The following is a 15,017-nucleotide window of genomic DNA, read 5'->3' as shown; positions in this document are numbered from 1 at the left end:
TAAGCGGAGTTGAATATACCCTTTTTGTCAATATTTTCTACAGGCTGATTCAAGGCTAGTTCAATTTAAAATAATTTGAAATTGAAAGGCACATAAATATTTTGTATAGGAGAGCAGTGGATCTGAAGGATCTTAAAATTAGAAAAGTGTGTGTGTGTGTGTGTGTGTGTGTGTGTGTGTGTGTGTGTGTGTGTGTGTGTGTGTGTGTGTGTGTGTGTGTGTGTGTGTGTGTGTGTGTGTGTGTGTGTGAGAAAATCAATACCTCTCTGTGATGTCAAGCCAGGAGGTGGAGGGGAGGGGATCCGCAATAAAACCTGCACTGGACCCATTATTCTGTTCCTCTGCAATTGTTAAAATCATCAGCATCTTCAGCCAAATGTTTGCTATGTGTCAGCTTAGCACTTGGTAACAATTATTGCATTATAAAGATAAAATGCACCTATTTCTCCATTGGCCCCCGGCCCCTATCTGCTCGTACTAGTGCTGCTGCTGCCAGCATTGGGAGCCCCTCTGGATCAGCAGGGGGCTTTCAGTGGTGAGATTTCCTTCTGAATGCTTCCCTCAGTCTGTGCTGAAGGCTCCCTTCAGGAGTGGACGGCACAAAGGGTATGTCCACCTGGCAATAAAACACATTGCTTGCCGGGCTTGGTCTGTGGACCTATAAGATTGCAATGTAGATGTTCAGGCTCAGACTGAAGCCTGAAATCTGGGACCGTACCTTCCCCGCTCTCTCCGCAGTCCCTTGGGGTGCCAGGGCTCAGGCTCCAGCTCAAACCTGAATTCCTACACAGCAGTTTTAGAGCTCCATGGACCATGCCCCATGAGCCTCAGTCCCCTAATGTGGGCCAGCCACAGGTGTTTGATTGCAGTGTAGACATACTCAGAGAGGCTCCCAGCCTCAGCAGCAGCATAAGACACAGGTCCATAGATAAGACTCAGGTGATATTTAAGCCTTGTTTAATAGTCTCTTAATTAGAAAAAAACAAAAATGGGCACATCAATTCACATTTTCACCAAACATTCCTGGCTCCTCCATGAATCCTGGGAAGCACAGTTTGGTTTAAACGATTTATGGTACCAGAGTTTTGTCTGGCATCCAACCTCACACTTTTGGGACTGCGTCTTTGATAGTCTCTGCTTGTAGCATGTTAGTAATATCATAGCTAGATAGGGAGACCTAGCTCAAGGGTTGACGATATTTTCCAGGGCTTATGTAATTAGCCTTCATTTCAAAAGGGACCTCTTGTTCACTGAAGATGTAGATAAAATATATTTTAGAAAAACATATGCTAGACTATGAGGTTGATGTCCATCTTTTTTCACATCTTCAAGCGTTAGAATAGCAGGATTGAAAGGTTTGGGAGAAAATCCTCATATTTGTCTATCTTCTATTCTAATTCCTTTGGTGCCTCTCTAGAAAAGAAGAGAGTTTCTCCAAAATACCTACATGAGCTCTTTAGGACCCACAGGTCAGCCCCAGCCCTATGGCTCAGGTTCTTCTTCTTTTCATACAACTAGTTGACCTTAGTACTGGGAACTCGCCTGGGGCTATCACATGAATTTTATCAGTTACTAGGACTAACCTGTTTCTGGAATCATTGGTATGCATGCCTCTCCTTGAAAAAGTGGTCAGATGGGTGATATCTGTCACCCATAAACTACTGTACTTTGCCTCAGCTTTCACTGATTGGCAGAAAAAAGCTAATGCTACCAACTCTACTAGACTGCACTGGCAAGGGGAGTGTAGTTGGTTGAACTGCATTCAGTTTGAAGAAGATAAATGTCTTTAAGAGGTCCCAACACAGAATGGATTATTCATATTAATTGTTCAAGTAGTGAAGTCAGGAGAGGTGTTGATTTAAGTAAACCACTTAACTGTGTACCTCCAAAGGAGTTAATCCAGAGGCTTTTTTTAAAGATGTGTATAATTAATCATTGGATTATTCAGAATTACAGTAAGCACACATGAAATATTACTCTGTAATTTCCTTGAGCAATTCATCAGCAATCTACTACACTGCTTTTGGCACCTGCACCTTTTTGAGAGTGTTGGACACCTTTTTCACTACTACCCTTTCAAATAACTGAAAAGCTTGGGCAATATTCTAACTTACTTAATAATCAGGGTTTTCTTCACCTTCCTGACAAAGCAGTGAAGTCATGCAATTTTGCTATGTCTGCATGAACAAAGTCTTAAACCTAGATGAACATTAGAGAGACAAGGTGAGTGAGTTAGTATCTTTTATTGGACCAAATTCTGTTAGTGAGAGAGAAGCTTGTCCCTTCCACCAACAGAAATTGGTCCAATAAAAGATGCTACCTCGCTACCTTGTGTCTCAAATATCTTGGGACCAGCATGGCTACAATACTGCATACAACACTAAATTGAACATGGCAGTTTTCCATTACATTAGGTTGTACTAAACTTGTGTTAGCAGAAAGTAACCCTTTACTTCTCTTTTTATGGCGTTGAAAGATCTGTACCTGCACTTCATTGTTCTCTGCTGCTCAGGAAAATAACTTGGGCATAAATTGGATTTAAGAAGCAAGGGAAGGGAGTGCCCTAACCATCAAACTATTGATATTTGAGGTGGAGCTTTCTCAATCTCTCCTGCTTGGAACTGTTCCACTTTGTATAAATAATGAAATAGTAATTACACTATGGGCTTGAACCTGAAACTCCTTTGTGAATGTCAGTTTGCCTAAATGTTGGACTTTGGTGCATATCTGCCCCTCTCTCCCTTCCTCTTTTGAATCTAGCCCCAAGTGCTGAAATCATTTATGAAAATGCTATCCAGGGCATAGTATGTTTCATAGCTCTTCAACTCGGAAGCTTTCAGACCGGGATATCATGTTCCATATTTCAGTTATTCAAATCAGCATTAGATGAGAAATTGGTTTTGGATCTGCAGTTTCAATTAGACTTGTTTTTCTATAATATTATGCTATATTAAACAAGCAATTTAATAAGTGCATTCTTATGAGATGCAAATTGATAGATTTTGACAATTTACTGATGTGAAGGACTTACTTTAAAATTCATTATATTTATTTACATTCCAGTCTAAAATATAATGGTTTCCTACAACACTGTAAAAAACACAGTTCTAAAATACCAAATAAGCAGCTTTCAAATGTTAATTTTATGTATCATCTTCTGCTCAAAGTAGAAGGCAAACACTTGCTGACCTTAAATATTTAATCTGGTGGTTGACACAACATCATATTTTTTCTTAGTACTTTCCTTTTTTAGCTGCAACATGGAAGACATTCTGGAGGAAATGGAAATTACTCTTTTATTGAAATTCATCAGAGACACTTCAGTCCTCCATATTGTCATTGTGAAAAAGCACATAAAACAATATGATGAATCCACTGAGAACATGTTCCCTTAGATATATAATGGAAATGTTCTAAATTACTATCAGGTAAAACAATGTAGAGTGGTAATGGGCTACTTGTGATTACTGATGCAGTACATATAATATCTTAACAGAACAGCACAGCTTTCAAAATGTTATATTTCTATTATGAGAGGGATGGTGTGGGGTAAACTCTTGATTTAATAAAAGAGAGGAAAGAAAGAAAGATACTGTTGATAACATCTACCTCTGTATTTTCAAGGGAAGAAGAAAAGGGTCTGTCTGGCTAACTCTGATTAACATCAGTTCCTCCCACCCCCACATCAGTGATTTAACTCTAGATTTATAGAGCTAGCAGAAACTTGGAATGCCTCCTTTGTGGGAAATTTCAAAATATTAAAATTTCCCACCCATCAGAAATTCTGTAATATTTTTATTTTGGAAACACTGACAAATGGCTTTTTCCAATTGAAATATGCTCCTGGATCCAATAGTTGCTGACAGAAATTAACATGATTTTTATCAGTTTGACTGCTGCCTGCCATAGAATGGGGGAGCCACCTGGCCTGGCAGTCTGAGAGCCCCGGGGTCCCCAGGCTGGGACTGTCCACACAGTGGGGCTGCCCCAAAGCTGCAGACCCAGAATGTCCATCTCATGATTTCCAGGCTCCCAGTTCCACAGCATGGGTCCTGGAAGCTCTGCGTGCTCCTGGGCTTTCCTAGCTCCATGACAGGGATTTTGGAATCTCTGAGAACTCAGGGCTTCCAGGCTCCCCGCCACAGATGTTACCTGGGGTGCCAATGAACTCTCTGTACCCAGGTTCCAGCGAACCCAAAACTCTTGGTAACTTTACTCTTTGTGAGTCAATATCAGGACAAATGAAGGAAGACGCAGCACTTCTGACTGCTATGTGGCTGACACAAACAAATCAAAACAACGTGCTTTCACTTAAAGCCTGTACTTTATTAATTCCCTGAACTCCCAACAGAGTGACTCTACTTAGTCATTGCTTTATCTAGTCTCAAACACACACAAATACAATAGGTTACAGAGTACCCCAAACAGCAAAATACCCCTCAAGATTACCTCTCAGGAGTTTGGAGCGGACTTGGGGTGATTCAGCCACAGATTTCCAGTGGCCAGCTTTCCGTCTGCAGCTGGAGAGCTTCTCAGTGTGTCCACAAAGAGATCCATTTAATCCAGACCCACCATTCCCCTTTTATAGCCCCAAAGTTACAAAGACATTGTCAGTCAAAGGTGTTACATAGATGATCAAATGGAATCAATTGCTGGTTAAAGAAAGTCAAAAGAGGGTATGGGTTTTGTGGTTTCCAGTGGTTAGTCTGGCAGGTGTAAATATTTCCAGACTGCCTGTTTTTTCACCCCTGCACGTCAAGAAAGGGGCAGAGCGAATCTGGTTCACCCTCCTCCCTTCTGGCTTTGCTTTACCTAAGCTAAGTTACTACAGAGATCTATTAAATAACTATTCCTAGCAATAGACAAAATAACAGATAGTCCATGCCAATAGTTGACAGTGGCTTAGGCATGTGGTGGTTAAAATACCTCTCTACACAAGCTAGAGCCAAGCCCTGGTTAGAATCAGAGTTCCCTTGTCTTCCTACTCCCTGGACTTCCAGGTCCAGTGCAGCAGGGCTGGTCCAGCAATAGAGGCTGGAAGAACTGGGATCCCCTTCAGCCTGCCAGGAAACCATACACATTTCCATGAGAACCATGCCTGTCATTCAACAAAGGTTCATTGAAACTGAAAAGTTTCCATGAAGCATTTCAGGTTCAACGAATGGGCATTTTTCAACAAAACACAGCTCTACTACAGCTCCCCACAACACTTGGAAAACGTACCCTCACTTATCGTTTGTTTGTTTGTTTAAAAATAATTTCATTGCATTTTCACAAGGAATCTAAATACATACAGCATGTATCAGGAAAGCGGACATAGCAGAAATAGTCACTATGTGTACCTGTCTGTGTAGCATTTATTTCTACATTTTGCTCTTACTAGGTGTTGGTCTGATTGGGCCTTCATCCTTCCTCCCTTAGGCCTCCTCATGGAGGCCAATCACAGTTACAGTCCTTTCACTCTTCTGAGCACAGAAATTGCTTCTTGGAAGTGCCTGACATAGTATAATCCAAATCAAAATGAACTGAGAGCTGCTCTATCCCAACCAAAAAAGCCAGTCTGGCCATGGAGGGAAGCATGTGCCAGTCTCTTCTATGGTACAGGCTTTGAGACAGGGACTGTCATTTGCTGTTTGTTTGTATAATGTCTAATAGGGTGAAGCCCCAATCTTGTTAATTAATAATACTAAATAATCTCTGTGAGGAGTGCTACGGCATGAGTGCTCTGTAAGAGCTCCTGGAGGCATCGTCTTATTGAATCACGATGCTCCTCAGACCTCCCACTGCATGGTGCAGCTCCAAATCACCTCCCACACAGGCATTGTTTGGTCTTTTACATATAAAGTTGATGGGACAGATCCTGCTCGTCCCTGTTCCGTCATCTCACTGTCACTGATTTTTATTGATCTGCCAGCCCAAAACAGTCACAAGGCCATACCCAGCTCTGCGTAGCAGAGAATTCTGCCAGTGGAGGGGAATTATGGAATTGTAATAATAACATTGCCATTGTCATCAGTAAATCACAAAGCTCTTTACAGATGAAGCTAGCATCATTACCCCAATTTATAGATGGGGAAACTGAGTGGGAGAAAAGTGAGCAGACTTGTTCAAGGTCATCCAGCAGACAAAGCAGAGAGCCAGGAATAGCATCCAGGTCTCCTGAATCCATCTAGTGCTCTATCCACTGTGAAACACTACCATCATGCAGCCTGTCTAGTTCTACACTTCCACCACATCCTTGACTCCCCATTCTTCACAATATAGAGAACATGACTTCAGCACCCTTCCACTTTGAGAATCCTCAGCTGCTATACCAACCCTTAGGGGCTTTTACAGTTAGGCACATTTAGAGCAGCCCATGTGTTTTTATATATAAATAATATACATCTATATTTTATTAATATATATATAATATTTATAATTTTGTGTTCTTTTTATTTGTCTTTATTTTTATTTCTGTTTTGTGAGCCTTTGGGGTATACTTCAGCTTATCTCTGCAACTGCGAGGTCTAGAAGTTAGGGCTGTCAAATGATTAAAAAATTAATTGTGATTAATCGTGTGATTAGTCACACTGTTAAACAATAATAGAATACCATTTATTTAAATACTTTTGGATGTTTTCTACATTTTCAAATATATTGATTTCAGTTACAACACAGAATACAAAGTGTCCAATGCTCACTTTATATTTATTTTTGTTTACAAGTATTTGCACCATAAAAAAAACAAAAATAGTATTTTTAATTCACTTAACATAAGTACTGTAGTGCAATTTCTTTATCATGAAGGTTGAACTTAAAATGTAGAATTATGTAAAGAAAACTGCATTCAAAAATAAAACAATGTAAAATTGTCCACTTACTCCTACTTCTTGTTCAACCAATCACTCAGACAAATTGTTTACATTTGCAGGAGATAATGCTGCCGCTTCTTGTTTACAATGTCACCTGAAAGTGAGAACAGGCATTCTCATGGCTCCGTTGTAGCTGAACAAGAAGTAGGACTGAGTGGGCTTGTAGACTCTGAAGTTTTACATGGTTTTGTTTTTGAGTGCAGTTATGTAACAAAAAAACTCTACATTTGTAAGTTGCACTTTCACGTCAAAGAGATTGCACTACAATATTTGTATGAGATGAATTGAAAAATACTATTTCTATTGTTTATCACTTTTCCAGTGCAAATATTTGTATCAAAAATAATATACACTTTAATTTCAATTACAACACAGAATACAATATATATGAAAATGTAAAAAAACATGCAAAATATTTAATAAATTTCAATTGGTATTCTATTGTTTAACAATGCAATTAAAATCACAATTAATTTTTTTGAGTTAAACACGAGTTAAATGTGATTAATCGACAGCCCTACTAGAAATGTATTTATTTTGCAGATTAAAGCAGAGATTTTCATGTATTCATACAGCTCCAGCAGGAAAAGTTATCATGAGAATTGCAATAAAATTGTATAAAATGGAAATTACAAAAACTGTAGGAGTAAAGCTAAGATTTTGTCACAGTAATTTTTAGTAAAAGTCATGGACAGGTCACGGGCAATAAACAAGAATTCATGGAAGCCCATGACCTGTCCATGACTTTTAGTAAAAATAACTCTGATAAAATGGGGAGTGGAGGAGTCTAGCACCCACTGCTGCTGCCTCTCACACTGGCTGGGAGCTGCGGGTCGCTGCTGGAGGCTCGGAGCTGCAGGACTGGCGACTGGGAGTTGCTGGAGCCTCCCACTCCAGCTCAGAACTCTGGTGGTCCCCTGCCATTGCTTGGAGCTCCGGGGGCCACCTGTTGCCTGCATGGCTGGGAACTGCGGGGATCCTCCAATCACCCTGGCTCAGAGCTCTGGGGTCTCCCCTGCCGCTGCGGCTGGGAGCTCCAGGGCCTCTGCAGCTGGGAGCTCTGGAGTCGCCTGTCACCTGCAATGACTGGGAGCTCCAGGGGCCACCCGTGGCAGCTCGGACCTGCCAGGGCTCCTGTTCTGGCAGCTTGGAGCTCTGGGAAGGTGTCAAGAGCTGCAGGGCCTCGCACCGCCTGCTGGGGCTGGGAGCTGTGCCCCCAACCCCAGCTCAGAACTCCAGTTTGGACCTGTGGAGTCCCCATAGCTGAGAGTTCTGGCACCCAACCTGGCTGGCAGCCCCAGCCCCGCAGTCCTGGGGCTGAAGCAGAAAATGTCATGGAGGTCTCTGAAGTCACAGATTCCGTGTCCTCCTTAATAATGAGTACAGGGAGCATGTACATGCACTGGAAGAAACGGCAACTTTTCCTGATCCTTTTCCCACATCATTTCTCCATCACCACATGCCAAGAGTAAGGGAATTGCCAATGGCTGGAGTGCACCGTACTCGGGCAATCCTCACCTGTGTAATTGCCCTTCCAGGCTATTACAAACTGGTGGAAGTTAGAGCAACCCTTATGCTGTTCTAATTTGTGCTGGGAGCTGGATCACTGGGGTCTCTTTACCTCTCTGTCACTCTCAGCTGTGCAGAGTTCTTCTCCGGTGCAACTGAGGATTCCACCTATACTGTTTTATATAATGCAGTGTTAGCAAAATATGTTGTAATGTCTTTTGGTTTGCCATAGTGCTACTTCCCTCAGAGACATTTTGATTGGCAGTCTGCAATATATGAGTCACAAAAGACAACTCTGATATAATTAGGATGCTAAAATAACAGTGTTATTTGAGGTGTGAAATAACATTCAAATGGTCTGTTACTCTGCATTTACAATAGAAATATAACTTTTGATGTATGAGGAAAGATGACAAACGATTAGTATTGTCATTGCAGGGGGACGTATCAAGTGGGCATTAAACAATAGTTTTCAAAGCTGCAAGAATAGAAGAGAGGTGATGTCCTATGAGAAGGGACATCATCACTCACAACAGTGAAGTGTTTCTTTTTACTAGAAGAAACTGCTTCAAAAATATTCCCTCACCTCTCTCCTTGGAGTATGTTCAGCTTGGGTAGCAGCCCCATTACAAACCAATAAAAACAGGCTTATTAATTGCTTTCACCATATCATTTATTTGCCAAGCCTTGCACGTTTGGCCATAGATAAGTGAATTTCCACTGTTCAACTGTTGCAAAAATTGTGCCATGTTCAATTAGGTTTCATTAAGGTTTACATTGAGGTTTTGTTTATTACGTTACTCAGTTAGCAGATTTCTGTCATTAGGCTGTAAGTGGTCTGAATAATATCAATCTTAATAGCTTAATGGCCGTTCTTTTCCTGAGGCTAATTATCAGAGCATCGTCTAGAGCAAACCCCTGACATACTGTAGATGATTGAAACAAAAGGAAGCAAGATTTTAAGTTATGGTCACTGAATAGAGGGAGGACAACCTTAAAGAGTTGTGTGCAGTCAATGAGCTGGCTTCTGCAGCTGTTGGCCCTAGTTGTGAGCTTACTACTACTGGGACAAATCTAGAGTAAATCAGTTGACATCAATGGAGTTACACCTATGTGGAAAAAATGTAAGTGAGATAAGAATGAGCTTTAATAGAAGTTTTGTCTGAGTAAGAACTATGGATAGGATTAGCAGAATTCAATTTTTATTTTTTTATAATTTCAATATATAATATCAATGTTTACATTTAAGCATTTTTCATTTGTATCTATTTACATTTTCACAGTTGTGCAAAATTATGGGATTTAAACATTTTTTCCCTCATTTTTAGTGATTTAAATGTTCCGTTGTGGGAAATTATGGGGAGATCAGAGAACATGAGAGATCTGACAATAATTATTTAATGTCAGTAACTGTTTTCAAAAAGTTAAAAAGATTTATAACTATTAAAACACAAATTGTCAACATCACATCTCAAAATATGCAAAATAAATATCCTTCAATCAAACTCTAATAAGTTGTTAAGCAGTATTTTTCTTACTTTGCCTATCTATACGTACATATTTTTATTAGTGAAAATATTTGTCACCAGTTTTTGTGTGTACGATTAAATCAATGTTTACCAACATTTACTGATTAAAAATCTAATCCTTACAAGCCTAACTATTGGCAGTGTTTAAAAAAACCAGAACAGTACTTCAAGGCTACAGCTCAATGTGTGGATGTGGCATATACTGTATCCATATCTGCAATGTGCATGAAAGTGAAATTGGCCATGCAGGTTACGTGAAGGTGCTGAGATCCTTTATGGTGGAATGGATGTGTGGCTTGCAGAACAAGTATTACTCAAACTCACCTATGCTTTCTTTAGAGAGACCAGGTGGGTGAGGTAATATCTTTTACTGGACCAACTTCTGTTGGCGAGAGGTGGTGAGGAAAGCGAAAAAGTGGATTAAGGTGGATTATAAACAAGTGTAGTGAAGCAGGCAGCAGGGTATGTGAGGAGCTCAAAGGAAATGACTGAAAGGGCTGTCCCATGATGGAAGTGTCAGTTGCCTGGAAGGTGAAGGCTTCCTCTCTGGTCCTGTTGCTCAGGGGCAGTTCCAGGCACCAGCACAGCAAGTGCGTGTCTGGGGTGGCAAGCTGCAGGGGGGCAGCATGCTGGTCACCGTGAGGGTGGTAGCCAGGCAGCCTTCGACAGCATTGCTGCGGGAGGTCCGCTGGTCCCACAGCTTCGGCGGCAATTCGGCAGCGGGTATGCCGAAAGCATGGGACCAGCAGGTCACCCGCAGAAATGCCGCCAAATCTGTGGGACCGGGGACTTCCCACAGGTGTGCCGCCAAAGGCCGCCTGACTGCCATGCTTGGGATGGCAAAAAACAGAGTCGCCCCTGCTGTTGCTGGTAGGGGTGGCTGATGCAGTGTTGGGAGGAAGGGAGGGGGAGAGGAGTGCAAGCTTCTTGGGTCTCATGTCCCAAACTACTATCATCCAGGCAGGCATGGGAGTGGCTAGCAGGCCTGGTCCTCACCATGGCTGCTGCTATAGTTTTAGGTGGTGGAAAGCTCTCCATTCCCCTGTTCTCTAGTGGACCAAATGGTAGCTGGAACAGACGCAACCTGCAGCCATCAAAGGTACTGGAGACCTATTTAGAGCCAGAATCCACACTTTGACCCCCAGTGCATCAGAACTTTAAAACTGAATTAATTAAAAAAATCTTATCTTCTTTTTGCATTTCCTTCCTCTTGGAAGTCAATTTCACTGTAATTTATAATGACTTTCTAGTAAATATCACTCTCAGGTTGTCATGCATTAACACAGAACCACAATCTGGATGCTGCAGGGATTTTTTTTTTTAATCAAAACTGTTTCCACTGAATTTTTAAAGATAATTGTAATAGAAATATTTCTATTGCTTTGGTTTTGTAAATCTTGTTATTCCAAAATCTAAACTGTATACCAAACTTGCCTAGGGTGGGAGCGCCCCTTTTCAGCAATTACCCTTCCATGGGAGTGGCAATGTAATATCCCAATACGTTGAATGGTCCCTTATAATATGTGCTAACTACTTACGCTGAATAATCCGATCCACCTTGCATTTGTCTGTGATGCTCAGAGCACCTTTTCTAGACCTGGAGTACTTGTGGCGCCTTAGAGACTAACAAATGTATTTGAGCATAAGCTTTCATGGGCTACAGCCCACTTCATTGGATGCATAGACTGGAACATACAGCAAGAACAAATTTATACATACAGAGAACATGAAAAGGTGGAAGTAGCCATACCAACTGTAAGAGGCCAATCAATTGAGAGGAGCTATCACCAGCAGGAGAAAAAAAACTTTTGAAGTGATAATCTAGATGACATAGAAGGTGTGAGGCTACTTTACATGAGGAAATAGATTCAATTAGTGTAATGGCCCAACCATTCCCAGTCTCTGTTCAAACCTAAGTTAATTGTATCTAATTTGCATATTAATTCAAGTTCAGCAGTCTCTCTTTGGAGTCTGATTTTGAATTTTTTTTTGTTTAAAATTGCCACCTTCAAGTCTGTCATTGAGTGGTTAGAGAGGTTGAAGTGTTCTCCCACTGGTTTCTGAGTGTTATGATTCCTGATGTCAGATTTGTTTCCATTTATTGTTTTGCATAGAGACTGTCCAGTCTGGCCAATGTATAGGGCAGAGGGGCATTGCTGGCACATGATGGCATATATCACATTGGTAGATGTGCAGGTGAATGAACCCCTGATGGCATGGCTAATGTGATTAGGTCCTATGATGGTGTTACTTGAATAGATATGTGGACAGAGTTGGCATCGGGCTTTGTTGCAAGGATAGGTTCCTGGGTTAGTGTTTATGTTGTATGGTGTGCAGTTGCTGGTGAGTATTTGCTTCAGGTTGGGGGGCTGTCTGTAAACGGGGACTGGTCTGTCTCCCAAGATCTGTGAGAGTGAGGGATCATCTTTCAGGATAGATTGTAGATCTCTGATGATGCACTGGAGAGGTTTTAGTTGAGGGCTGAAGGTGACGGCTAGTGGCGTTCTATTATTTTCTTTGTTGGGCCTTCTCCTGCTGATGATAGCTCATCTCAATTTATTGGCCTCTTACAGTTAGTATGGCTACTTCCACTTTTCATGTTCTCTGTATGTATAAATATCTTCTTGCTGTATGTTCCAGTCTATGCATCCAATGAAGTGGGCTGTAGCCCATGAAAGCTTATGCTCAGATAAATTTGTTAGTCTCTAAGGTGCCACAAATACTCCTGTTCTTTTTGTGGATACGGGCTAACATGGCTGAAACTTTTCTAGACCTGAGGAAGAGCTCTGTTGACTGGAAGCTTGTCTCTCACCAACAGCAGTTGGTCCAATAAAAGATATTACCTCACCCACCTTGTCTCTCCAATAGAAGAATAGTCTAGTTCAGTGGTCCCCAACCTTTTCCAGGTGGCAGGTGCCGGACGACGAGCCACTGAGGACCGTGGCCGGTGGAAAAGCATCCGCCGAAATGCTGCCAAGAAGCAGCAATGTCAAGAGGTGTCACCACCAAAATGCTGCCAAAAATCAGCGGCATTTCAGCGGCGACACCTCTTGGTGACACCGCTTTTTGGCGGCATTTTCGCAGTGATGCCTCTTGATGATGCCGCTTTTTGGCGGCATTTCTGCAGATGCTTGTCCGCCGGCCAGTACACGGGCGCACATAGATGCCCCAGTGGGCTCCATGGCACCTGCAGGCACTGTGTTGGGGACCACTGGTGTAGCTAGAGCAATGATACAATCAACTGATCAGCTGTGCAGAACTGTTCTACGTACTCACACCAAATGACATTTTAAAATATATTTCCATAAATCTGGGAGATTACCATATTTTACTGTGTTTTTGAAATCTTTGAGATCCTATTAGAGATTTTCTGGTGAAATGCTTACTGTTCATTATAATAGGCTGATACAAAAGAGGCTGAAATGTAATTTATTTCATTTTATTTTATTTTTATCAGCAAATAAGGGTCATCTATCTAAAAATATATTTGAAATTGTCAAGCATACACGTTTCATTTGTTATGCACTTAATCTAGAATTCCAGTCAAGTAACAGTATCTGTTGATCACAGATTACACCAGGAATCCTAAGTAATCTTCAACTTTCTGTTAAAACGTTTATGGACAGTGAATAAATGCTTACTCTGTATATTCAAACAAAGCCCCTTACCACAGGAATGTTTCCTGTAAACTGTGAAGCCTTTTCAAAATGAACTGTAGGATACCAGAAAAACTAGATTTTCCAGTCAATACAGGATTCTTGGGAGTCTAGAAGATAATTTCTGCACTGAGTTACACCACTAGCAATTCAAAATAACTCAATTTTTAGAAATGCTGATTATCTGATTTGTAAATATTTTTCTCCTTTTTTATTGAATCACATCACTGATACAGATATCACGCTGGAGGTAACAGACCTGTGTGTGTCCACAGAACAGAAATAACATAGGCAACAGCCTATGGGTTCCTCAGGAACCCTAGCTGACCTGAATCCTGTTCTGTAATATAGATGTGACAGGTTATTTCTGCCTCCTAGGTACATGCACCAATTCTTTGCATTACCAGTAAGCCTCAAACAGGACTTGTGTGCTGTGAATTATTCGGTTGGTTTAGGTGATGTGAAAGTATATCTGTTAGATATGTAACTGAGAACACCAACTCCCTACACAGAGGATCTCAAGCAGCCATCAAACAGTATGACTTTTAGTCACTGGTGACCTGAGGCTGGATTACAAAACGTCAGCAACTTGAAACTAATCATTTTTTGTTCCAGTTATTTAAAGATGGATAGACATATCTGTGGAAACTATGTACTAATAACAGTGTGTGTTATCTATCTATCTAGAGAGACATGGTGAGTATGGCAATATGTTTAATTGGACCAACTTCTGTTGGTGGGTAAGACATGCTTTTGAACTAAATGGAGCTCTTCTTCAGTCCTAGGGAAGGTACTCCAAGCATCACAGCTAAATGCAAGGTGGAACAGATTGTTGTAATAATAATATGTGTCTGTTCACTTTCCTCATCCACTGCATTAAATGCCCCAATAATAGTTATATTGGTGAAATCAGACAACCACTACGCAGTATAGACAGCGCACCAGTGCTGGCAGCCTTGCTCCCAGAGCTGATAGCTACTCCCCTCATAGGGGTGGGTTTTTTCACAGCACTGCCATGACTACACAGCCATTCACACTGCTAATGAAGACATACCCTCAGGAAGTTTTTCCTGATCTCCAACCTAAACCTCCCTTGCTGCAATTTAAGCCCATTGCTTCTTGTCCTATCCTCAGCAGTTAAGAAAAAAAAAAATCTCCCTCCTCCTTATAACAACCTGTTATGTACTTTAAAACTATTATAATGTCCCCTCTCAGTCTTCTCCTTTCCAGACTAAATGAACCCAGTTTTTTCAATCTTCCCTCATAGGCTCATGTTTTCTAGACCTTTAATCATTTTCGTTCTTCTCTGGACTTTCTCCAGTTTGTCCACATCTTTCCTGAAATGTGGCACCCAGAACTGGACACAATACTCCAGTTGAGGCCTAATCAGCACGGAGCTGAGCAGAAGAATTACTTCTCATGTCTTTCTTATATCACTCCTGCAAATACATGCCAGAATGATGTTCACT

At 41.2% G+C, this 15,017-nt stretch overlaps 2 protein-coding genes across 2 annotated transcripts in view; both read left to right on the top strand.

The window, feature by feature from the left end:
- MANEA (mannosidase endo-alpha) overlaps positions 1–243 on the top strand; it is a 331,890-nt gene extending 331,647 nt beyond the window's left edge. The window contains exon 6 of the transcript XR_007773861.1: positions 143–243. The gene's annotated coding sequence lies outside the window, so the exon portion shown is untranslated. The remainder of the gene's footprint in view (positions 1–142) is intronic.
- Positions 1–15,017, top strand: part of FUT9 (fucosyltransferase 9) — a 144,006-nt gene that overhangs the window by 114,898 nt on the left and 14,091 nt on the right. The gene's annotated exons all lie outside the window — the stretch shown is intronic.

This window comes from Gopherus flavomarginatus, chromosome 4 (assembly GCF_025201925.1).
Source record: "Gopherus flavomarginatus isolate rGopFla2 chromosome 4, rGopFla2.mat.asm, whole genome shotgun sequence".
Taxonomy (NCBI): Eukaryota; Metazoa; Chordata; order Testudines; family Testudinidae; genus Gopherus; species Gopherus flavomarginatus.
The sequence above is the reverse complement of the archived record's forward strand: the minus strand, read 5'-3'. Positions and strand labels throughout refer to the sequence as shown.